The following is an 11857-nucleotide window of genomic DNA, read 5'->3' as shown; positions in this document are numbered from 1 at the left end:
CGAAGCTTCCAATAGGAACACGCCATGTCGGTTTCATCTGCAGCATCTCGGATCCATAAAAAATGTAAACATTGAATATTAGTTTAATTTTGAAGATTTTTTATTTTTTTTTATTTTATATCATTTTGTCTGAACTAAGATCATATCATACGTGAGAAAAAACAAACTTATTAGATGTGAATTTGAGATTTTTGTTTTCTTAATCCAAATCAAATTAGAATATTATTTTTTTTTTCAATCCGATATGCATATGGAAATGATAATAAATATAACTAAATAGAATATTATCGACATAAATTAGGGACAAAAGATCGATTTATCTAACCTATATCATTGTCATCAAAATTTAAACATCCACTAAATTTTTTTAACTATATAATATCATATATATTTTTATTTATTATTTTAAAAATGACTCTCAAACTTTGATTTTGACTTACGATACAACAAAATGAGTAAAGAAGGAAAAAACTATGATGACAAAATATTACCAGAAGGAAGAAAGAAGAATAATGCGAAGGAGTACAAGAAAAACAAGAATGAGAATGAATTTAAAAGAAAAAATAATAAATAAATAAATAAATTTTTATTAATAAAAAATTGAGTAGGGAATAGGGAGAGGAAGTGGGAGGGGACCATGAAATTGAAATCAAGAGGAAATGGGTTGGATTTGGAGCATGTGAAAAACAGAAAAGGAAAAGCCAAAAGACCAAATCCTAAAGGCCTTTTCCATTTTGATTCATGTCCAATCCCCTTGTGCCACCCCTTACTGAAATCCATGCTGCCAGCTGTTCTATCATCACACTCTTATATTATTATGTCTTTATGTTGTTCTCCATTATTTCTCAACCAATATCAAAGCAACTGTTTTCCAAAAACAAAAAACATGTTTTATTTTTAAATATTGTTGTTTCGTGTTTTATAAAACAAAAATATGTTTTAAAATTTAAAATATTTTTAACTTGCATTTAAATTATTTTTATATGTCAGAATTTTATTTTTAATCACTTTTTATGTTTGGTATTATTCAAAAGAGCTTTTTGTTCTCCAAAACAATATATATATATCAAAATTAGAAGATTAAAAAAAAAAAATCTTCTCAAAAATAAATTTTATTTAGTTAATTTTTATCATCTTGTTAGATCATATTTTCATCAGGAATAGAGCCAGAAATTCATTCATTGTAGAGGGGCAACAGAGTGATCAAATTATCTCAAGAGGAGTAAATTTTAAGGAGGAGAAAAAATACCATTTTGGCTGGGAGAAAAAGTCAAAGGTTTGACTTATCCTATTTACAATATTTTGTTTTTATTTTTCAAGCCCCTTATGGCTAACTTATTTGCCAGACAGTCCCTTTCGGTGCCAGCTCCTTGATGCCCTCCCCAGTCTCCGCCCCACCCCCAGCTTGTAAGTATTTTTTGACAAAATATTTTCAATTTCTTTGGCCCAAATTTAACAAAAATAAATTAATAAAATTAAAATAAATAGGATCCGACGACCATATCCAAAAAGCTTGGGACAATATTTGTAATGAAATTTTGGTCGTTTTCTTGGTATCCCATTTTGCACGGCTTCATTTTAGGTCACATAAAAACATTTTAGGAATACCCGTGCAAAGAAAAATTTAAGCATGTCCAATTGATACTAGCAATGAAGTAATCCGAGTCATCAAAACTTAATGATAAAATTCAAGGGTCTGTTTGATAATTATTTTCGAAAATAATTGTGAAAAACAGTTTTTGATGTTTTGAAAAGTAAAAATTTGATTGAAAACTTAAAATATTTTTAATTTATTTTTAATATTTTTAAATATGTTTTAAAACTAATTTTTATGTTTACATATTTATATAATAAATTTTTAGAATAATCATTATAAAATAAATGAAAATGATAGAAAAAATATACAAAAATAGACATATAAACAAATATGACTAAATATATAGATCCCTTATGGGATATAATTGATACCTATCAAGAAGCATGACTAATTACAATTAGTCAATATCCGATTTGATGTTTTAGTTTGCATTCAACTTGTATCTCATTATTTTGTACTTAATAACATTTATTTATACTATGATGCCTCGTAAATTTATATCATCATTAATCAACTTAGATTTCATTGTACGTTTTTAATGGTGGATATTATAAGTTGGTTAGATACCAAATCCATACCCTAATATTGAGATTCACGAGATGTTTTTCCTCCAAATTTAGATGAATCACTTTATGCAAAATAAACTTTATGGTCGCATTGGATTAGTGACTGGATTCCACTTCCAATATTTTAATGTCATAATAAAAAATAAATAAAATAAAATTACATGATATGTTACTAAAAAAATATGCTTATATTTTGGAATTATTCATAAAATTCCACTGTTCCTTAAATTGGAACTTGAGGCAAGTCCCAAACAAAACACCACATTGCCTCTGTCGTTACCCAAAAAGGCAAAACAATTGAATAGTGTTGCCCCCCTGCATTCATTGGCTTCAACCATCTACTTTAATGCCTGTATCTTTCAATGAAACAATCATATCTTATATTCTTGTGGTCCAAAAATAATAATAATAATAATCAAACAATTATAATATATAGTTTTTTCTATATGCCTTTTCCCCATCCAAACAGATAATATGAAATCAACCCCTCCATGCATGGTCACTAAATATTCCGACAAAATCAAATAAATTACTTGAAATTCATGAGAAACCAAGGAGTGTTCCCATATTTTAGCCATGAAAGGAATTCAAAATTATGTAGTTTAAGAAAAGACTAATTCTACTTCAATAGACGAATTCTTTAAGTTCTTCTATTGTCTTAGAGTGGCTTGTAAGAAAACAAAAGTCATTTTCAAATTCAACAAGTACTTACCTAATGATTTGAATAATTTTGTCCAAAAATAAAAAATAAAAAAATAAAAATTTTAATTTAATTTATACATAAAATTAGTTAATACATAATAATTTTTTATAACATTAATATTATTTTTAATTTTGTTTACTTTTCTTAAACTTTTAACTAAATACATTTAGTCCTTATAAGTTTAAATGTCACTATACATTTTTCAAGTATTTGATGAAATTTTAAACTTATGATGATCAAATTTTTAGCAGAAATCTCCCCTAATATCCAAAAAATTATAATTTTTTATTTTCCTTTTCAAGATAAAAACAAAAGTACAATTTTTTTATTTTTTATTTTTTAAAAAGGAGACTAAATATGTTTCAAAAAATCCTCACAGTCACCTTTATAAACTAACAAAAAAAAAGATTTTTTAATATGAATTACGAAAAAAAAACTATAAATCAGAGGTGACAATCTCATAAAGTTGTATATATTAGGATCAATGCGTTTTTAACACGTAAACTTGAATTTCAAAGCTAAAATCAAGTGGTTAAAAGCTAGGAAAGGAGTGTCATTTTCATAATAATGGACTAAAGACATCAAACTTTGAATAATAAGTGTTCATTTATTGTTGGACTTACGTGGATGTATGGAAAAGTTGAACAACAATGAGGCATGCTCAAAAATAGTGGCATGCCGTCTGGTTTTAAATTCGTGGGCACTATTCTTGTACATGACTTCGAATTTGCAAAAGATTCTTCACAATCCAAAAATTAAGATGATTTGAACATGAATTTCGTATTCTCCAAGATTTTAGAGTAGATAAAATTTGATATTAGTATTTAATTTAAAAATAATTTACTTTTCTTTTTGTGTGAATCATGCCACACGTACCATAATTTGATTTAATAGATACATTTTATATTATAAGATATATTTGATAATTATTTTTTAAAATTGTTTTTAATGTTTTATAAAATAAAAATCTATTTAAAAATTTAAAATATTTTTAATAATTTTATATGTTAATTTAATTTTTTTTTTAAGAATTTTAAATAAAAAAGTGAAAAAAAAAATTATTATAAAAAACAATTACAAAACATACTCGTGTACTTAATATGATAATTTCATTTGACGTGAAATCTTAAAAAATCTTTAAAAAAAAGAAAAAAAACACTTGTCGCATCTCATTTAGTTTGTGGGGTTTGTAAGAAAATTATTGAACAATGAAAAATAAAAAGTATAAAAAACAAAAAAGCAAAAGAAAACCTGAAAATAAATCAATGGAAAGCTAATTCAAAGAGCAGGGTTTGTTCATTGAATGGGCCCTTTTTACATTTCTAACAATGCCATCATTTCAAATCATAAGAAAAAAAAATCCCCAAACAGTTTATTGAATCCCCAGTCATGATGATATCTTATCCCCATCCATGACAATGATACATTGTTTTCATCACCCATTTTATATATTATTTTTGGAATAAATTTTTTAATATTTTATGAATTATGACTCTGAGTCTGAGCCATCCGATTGATTTTTCAGAATGTTGAGGAACTCAATAAAATCTAATGGTCCAGAATTTTCACCTTAATTATTTTAATCACACCCCTCGTGGTGGGACCCAGACCAAGTTTTTTGGTAAAAAAATAATTCTGACGAGGTCAGTTTTGGTATTTAAATTGTAAAAAGCTGTCAGCGGTCCTATGGACTAGGCGGCTTAGCCGTAAAGCTGACCGAGAGATTATTTAAAATGAATTAAAATATACTGAAAAGGTAAATATAGTGGGCCCACTCTAATACGTTGATACTACTTACCAGTCAAACTCCTCTTTTGGCCGCCGGTACGTCTGTAGTTGGTTCCCCAAGAGTTTAATCAAGTTGAGCCGTTGTTTGCAATGATCAGATACGAGAAGGTCCACCATTGGTGGGGAGAACAGTCCAATAGGATGCGCGGAATATTCTATACGCTTCTGTGCTGGACTGCTGCCCAGCCTGCAGATGTGTCCAATCAACGATTGCCTCACTCCTTACATCAGTGGTTCTGGTTGGTACACGTCAGAAAACCAGATCCCACTCAGATTATTATTTTTATTATTTTTATATCAGATTAATTAATAGTTTTCATATTTTAAGTCCACTTTAGTTAGAATTTGAATACAAATAAAATATCGCATATTTTATCATTTCATCGAAAATTAATTAATTATGAAAATAAATAAAATAATAAATTATCTTGTTAAAAAAATAATTTAGGAATTTAATATTTACTCGTAACTTTCTCTTTTTATTCATTTAAAAATTATAATTAATAAAATAGGGGTTGAATAGAAAAAAGTACAAAAACAAGAAGTGATAATTAAATATAAAATAAGGTCTTATTTATTAATTACAAAAATTTATTAACATCTATTTATTAATATGATATTTTTTTTTCATTTTTATCTTTACCTTTATCATTTTAATTTAATTTATTTGTGTATTTCTTCTTCAATTTTTTCAAGATAAATGAAAAAAAAAGTAAAAATAAATCCCTAAAAAGTCAAAGCCACTACTTTTCAAAGGTGGTGTTGTCACGTGAACCTTAAATATGCATACATTCATCCACATTTTTCGGGTTTGTTCACATGGGAAATGAAAAATATAGTCATATGTTCACACTTTGTATCATTATAACCATCTACGTATGAAAGTAACGTAGAAAGTTATAGTTCCTTCATACCTTGAAAGTTTTGGTTGAGTAAAAATTAAATCTCAAACTAGTTTTTACTCTTAATATTTATACTTTAAATTTTTACTTAAATATTGTATTTCATTATTTTAATATCACACATTATTGAATTATGAAATCTGAATCAATTTTATTATACTTTGTTAGGGATGTTGGGTTCGAGTTATTTGATCAATTTAGGGTTGAAAAAATTCTTTTTATGTGATAATTGACAAGTTTGTATCTATCATATATTTTACTTTTTTTTATATTAAGGGTTTTGTTTTTTGAATGAGCAAAATTATAATTGAGAGGTTTTTTTTCGAAAGTTTTACCATTATAACTCTTTTGATTAGTGGATTGTTAAACATTGATTGCCGAACAACGTTAAAATTTTTTATTTATTTTTATCTTTTACTTACATATGTGTGTGATTTGACATATCTATATGTTCATTTTAATTATATATATATATAGACAAACATGTCTAATCATCGTGGTCCTTGATTCCGATTACCCCGAAAAGGAAAATGAAATGTAAAACGAAGAAAAATCAAGGAAAATGCAACAATTAAAAGCAGAGATGGCGGAGAGAGTAATGCATGGTTGCATGCAAAACGTGGTCATGCAATACTTCTCAATATGTAATTGTCTTTGTGGGTTGGTGTATAGACGTGTTCGCATTTTCTCTGTTCGTCCAAATGTGAACTCGCAGGACAAGTCTTCCAACCGTATGGTATCATATCATAGCTATCTACTTCTCAAAGTTATGTAGACAACTATAGAAATATTTAAAAACTTCATTAGCCATCAAAAAGGATTTTGATTTTTATAACCAGGAGTTTTTTATTTTGGTTACTATAACCTTTTATAAAGAGAGACACGGCCTAAAACATTGAATTATGAATAATGACAAAAAAAAATCACACGATATGAATGGTTATATTATTTTAACCAGACAAGAAAATCATATGATATGGACGATTATATTATTTTAATTACATCAAGTTAGGGTTTGAAATGAAGACATGACTCAACTGAACCTTTGTGGGAAAAAAAGAAAAAGACCGTAAAACTATGTTTGGTTCTCAGAAAGTACTAAAAAATGGAAATTGTTAAAAAAAATGATTCTATTATGCTTGGTTTCATGGGAAAATGCAAAAGAAAAAAATAATAATTAAACTTTGCTAAACTTATATATTTTAAAATTATTTAATTTTTATATAATGGAGAAAAATAAGTTAAACGAGTTTTTAAAAATATATAAAAATAATTTATTGACTTTAATTTTTTTATTTTAATTTTTTTTTCCTTCCACTTTTCTTCAAAATTTTATGGAACCAAACATAACCTAAAGTATTGAACTAGAAAAAAGGAACAAGAAAATCATATCAAGTTATGTTATGTTTGGTTCCCAAAAAATTAAAGAGAAAATACGAGGAAAAAAATATAGAGAGAAAAAACATAAGGAAATAAAAGTAAAAAAAAATAAAAAATAATTTTAAAGTCAACAAATTATTTTTATATCATACTTTAAACTCATTTCACTTATTTATTTATTTTATACAAGGATTAAATAATTTAAATATATATAAGTTTTCTACTAATTTTAATTATATTTGATTTTCTTTCATATTTTTCATAATAAAACAAAACATAAAAAAATAATTTTCTGTATTTTTTTTTTCTCTTTCTTAGTACTTTCCAGGAACCAAACATAACCTTAGAATTTGAAATAAATATATGCCTAAATTAAACATTAAAGAAAAAGAGAGAGAAAACCCTAAAATATTATACTATAAAAAAATGGATAAAAAATCATATAGTACGAACAATTGCATTATTTCATCGACATCATATTGGGGTTTGAAATGAACCCACCCATGCCTTCACTAACCCCTCAAGAAAAAAAAGAAAAAAAACACATGGTATGAATGATTACATTATTCTAATCACATCAAGTTGGCGTTTAAAATGAATATATGTCTAAATCGGACCTTCAAGAAAGAGAAACCCTAAAATATTATACTACAAAAAGTGAATAAAAGTATCATATGGTATGAACAATGACATTATTTTATCCATGTCAAATTAGGGTTTGAAATGAATACATATACGGATTGGACCCTCAAAAAAGAGAAAGAAAGACCCTAAAAGGATTGAACTAGAAAAAAATGAACAGGAACATCATATGATATGAACGGTTGTCTTATTTTATTCGTATCAAGTTAGGGTTTTGAATGAAATGTATGTCTGAATCGGGAGAATATGTTGGAAACATGGTTCAAAGAGTTTAAATGAATGAATGTGAAAATTGCATAGAGGCCTGTTTTCTTTCTTACTTTCTATGATCCATCCAAATACCAAGCAAATACTCCATCTATGATGTGTACCGATTCTTTTTGGGCTTTTGAGGGTGAATGATATAGAAGTAGTGACATGACAAAGAAAGTGATAAATAAAGAATAAGTGGCCCAAAAATGGACCTCCCTGCCTTTGAAAAAGAAAACAAAATGCAGGAAAATAATTCAAAGAAAAATTATTGCATATGGGTGTTCCCCCACTTGGCTCAAAATTTCATTTTTAATTACAATTATAGACGAGGGAATTTCAAGTGTCACAATTGTGAATTTATACTTAGGTAATAATTAAGATATTAGTATGTATGGTAGGATTCATTTTGTTTGGGCTTGTATGGAGGCATTCATATAATAATGGAAATGGTTATTTTATACCATGTGTTGGTTACTTTAGAATAAAATTATCAAAATTTAAAATAATATCTCTTTCTTATCTCCCCTTTTGACATACCAAATCCTGGATTAGGTAAATCAAACAAGAAATAAATATTGCTCCAATCATTTTTAATTGAAGGATTTGATTGCAATTTCAACTTTTATAATAATGCCACATAATTAAAAATATTGAATTTTTTTTATGCATAATTAAGAATACAATCAATGATATAATAAAATTATGATTTGAAGTTTGAAAAGATTATAAAATTAGGGATAAGATTTTAATCTATAATTACAAATTTTAAAACAGGTTGATTTGAATTGACCCAGTCCTAGTGTTGCCATATACTTTTTTTTTTTTTTAATCTTAATCACCTTATGAAAAATTATTAGAAGACAAAAAAAAAAATAGTGAAATTAGATAAAGATTATCATAATTTAATATTAAATAAAAATATTTAAATAAAATCATCAATGGACAGGATTTTAAAAATGGTTAAATCTTTTTTTTTTTTCATTCAGATTAAATTTCTGCAAATAAAACTTAACTTAAAAAATAAATGGTTTTAAAATATCATAAGTTTATTAAAACCTCAAATAAAAACAAGAAATAGATGCTTAATTTTAATTTCTAAGCTTAACAATTGTTCTACTCTTCCTTCTACTTAGTGTATATATATACCTTGGCAAGGGTCATGGCACGAATGATCACATGCTTCACATGTTTTGGTATGGGTTGTCACACCATGGTAAGGGACATGACACGTGTTATGAAACCGATTAGAATTTTTTTCCCATCTCAAATACAATTTTTAAAAATATTTAAACTAATTATTACTAATTATTCCTATTTTTTAAAACTATTTTTCTAAGTAAAAAAATTTAAAATAAATTATTTTTTAGCAAATATAGTTTCACTAATCCTTGAATTCATATTCCAAATTTTTTTTCCCTTGAGATACAATTTTTAAAAATATTTACACTAATTTTTCCTATTTTTTAAGTAAAAAATATTTTTTCTAAAATAGCGTTGCATTTATATACATATATACCACCTTATTTTTCAACTGAAATTTTAGATTATCTAAATTTTCTAAAAACTTTTTACCATTTTTATAAATAAATTTAGGTTTTTCTTATAAAATCATCTCTTAAAGTCAAAATATATTTGTTGTACCCATAAGGTCACATATATCTTTACACACCAACTTCAAAGGTTGTTCTTGATTTTATAATTGAAAAAAAAAAATCTTATATTGTTTCCTAATGAGACATCCCTTATGGACATGATATGAAATATCAATAATAGGTAATACCATTATCATTTTTTTTCCACCAATAACATCAATCAATGAAAATTGAGATGACTAAAACTAAGACATCAAAACCAATTGTTGTCTTTCATTGTTGCATTCAAATTAAATAAAGTTTCTACTTAAAGAAACATAGGAAACTTCCTATTCCTGATCATCTCGACTTTTACAATCATCTTCTAATGTTTATCCCTAAGAGTGCAAACTCTATAAAGTTTAATAAATTTATAAAAAAAATAAATATATTCGAAACAAAAATACATACATATTACATATAGATATATATAAATACTTTGGATTTATTTTTAAAATTAAATTTTCTCCTATATGATTCATTCAATTATGAAAATAATTCTTATTGCACTAGCAATTATTGCATTAGATACCAAACATTTTTGGTGTTCTACACTTAATGTTATTACAAGACATGCCAATGCCAAATTTTGAGTTGTCTCAATAGTGTTTGTCTATTCTATTAATTCATCATATAATTTTGTCCAACATTCAAACTTACCATTTATATTTCTTATGTGTAAAGTATTGAATATGTGACTAATCTTTAAATCTAGGAGTGTTACGACATTCTTTAAAAGAATTTTAGTTGCCATCTCTATCTCTATTCTTAGAGTTGTTGTATTTTACTCTACCTCAACCATGATCATGACCTATACTTCCTTGATGGCCACCACAACCTCTTGTAAATATTTTACTTTACAAGGTATGCTCTAAATTAGTACATTTGATTTTCTTAGTCATTCCTTATTTATGTGAGCATAATGAACTTATTAATCCTTCAAATTTGAGAGTGAGCACTCTTTATTTCTTCAATTGTTGCAAAAATAAACTTAAATTTTACATTTAAAGATCACATAACTTTCTCATTATTATGTGATTAAGTTTGTCACCATTAAACCACATTCGGTTTATATTTGTTCAAAATAATTTGAAATTAATTCAAAGTTATTCATGCAGAAATACTCAAATTCAACTTTTAATATTTATACCTCGATGATCACTTGACGCAATCATCACATTTTTTTAGTTTTTGTAGAGTATCCCACACCATTTTTGTTATAAACCTTTGATATTTTCTCAAATTATATGAATTCATCTATTGTTTGAAATATTTCATAAAGTGCATTATGATATTCCCTTTGAGAATTTTTCAATAAATTATTCTGCTTCTTTGATAAGGTCTTGAATCCTCTTAAATCAATCACTTTTTTGTAGTCGTTATTCACTATATCTCATAAATCTAAAATTTAAACAAAATGTGCATTATTATACATGAATTGTCAAAATTAGGGGTGATAATTTATGTAGTAGGATCGTATTCGTATTGTGTCAAAGTTTAGGTATCTTACTATTTAAGTTAACCCACACTCAACAAGTTTAGGTATCCTACTATTTAAGTTAACCCACACTTGACACGAATAATAATTGTGTTAAAAACATAAATTCAATTATTACCTAATTATTAAATAAGTAACACATGTGTGACCTATTTAACCTATTTAAAAATTAGGTCATCCTATTTAATAATTAGATTGAATTAACTCTTATATAATTCTATGTAATTAATGTTTCAACTAAATAGGTTTATTATTTGATTAACCTATTTATTTAAAAACAAATTTAAAATGAGTGAAATATAAGTTGAATAATTTAAAATCATAATTAAAATAATTATAAGGATTATTAAATGGGTCAATTCCGACTAATTTCAAGTTATGCAAATTGACCAAAAAACTACTTATTTATCAATTGAATTATACAAGTCAATGTGAATTTGATCCAAACCTAATTGTACTTTATCTAAACTCGCAAAAAGAGTGTTGGATTTGAATTATGTTGGCAAATCGTATCAATCATTGTCATCCTTAGTCAAAATTTCCCGGAACCAAACATAACCTAAAGTATTGAACTAGAAAAAAGGAACAAGAAAATCATATCAAGTTAGGTTATGTTTGGTTCCCAAAAAATTCAAGGGAAAATACGAGAAAAAAAAAATATAGAGAGAAAAAACATAAGGAAATAAAAGTAAAAAGAAATAAAAAAATAATTTTAAAGTCAATAAATTATTTTTATATCATACTTTAAACTCATTTCACTTATTTAATTATTTTATACAAGGATTGAATAATTTAAATATATATAAGTTTTCTACTAATTTTAATTATATTTGATTTTCTTTCATATTTTTCATAATAAAACAAAACATAAAAAAATAATTTTGTATATATATATTTT

The sequence above is a fragment of the Vitis riparia genome, chromosome 2, assembly GCF_004353265.1.
Source record: "Vitis riparia cultivar Riparia Gloire de Montpellier isolate 1030 chromosome 2, EGFV_Vit.rip_1.0, whole genome shotgun sequence".
NCBI classification, from domain to species: Eukaryota; Viridiplantae; Streptophyta; class Magnoliopsida; order Vitales; family Vitaceae; genus Vitis; species Vitis riparia.
This window is presented reverse-complemented; position numbering follows the sequence as displayed.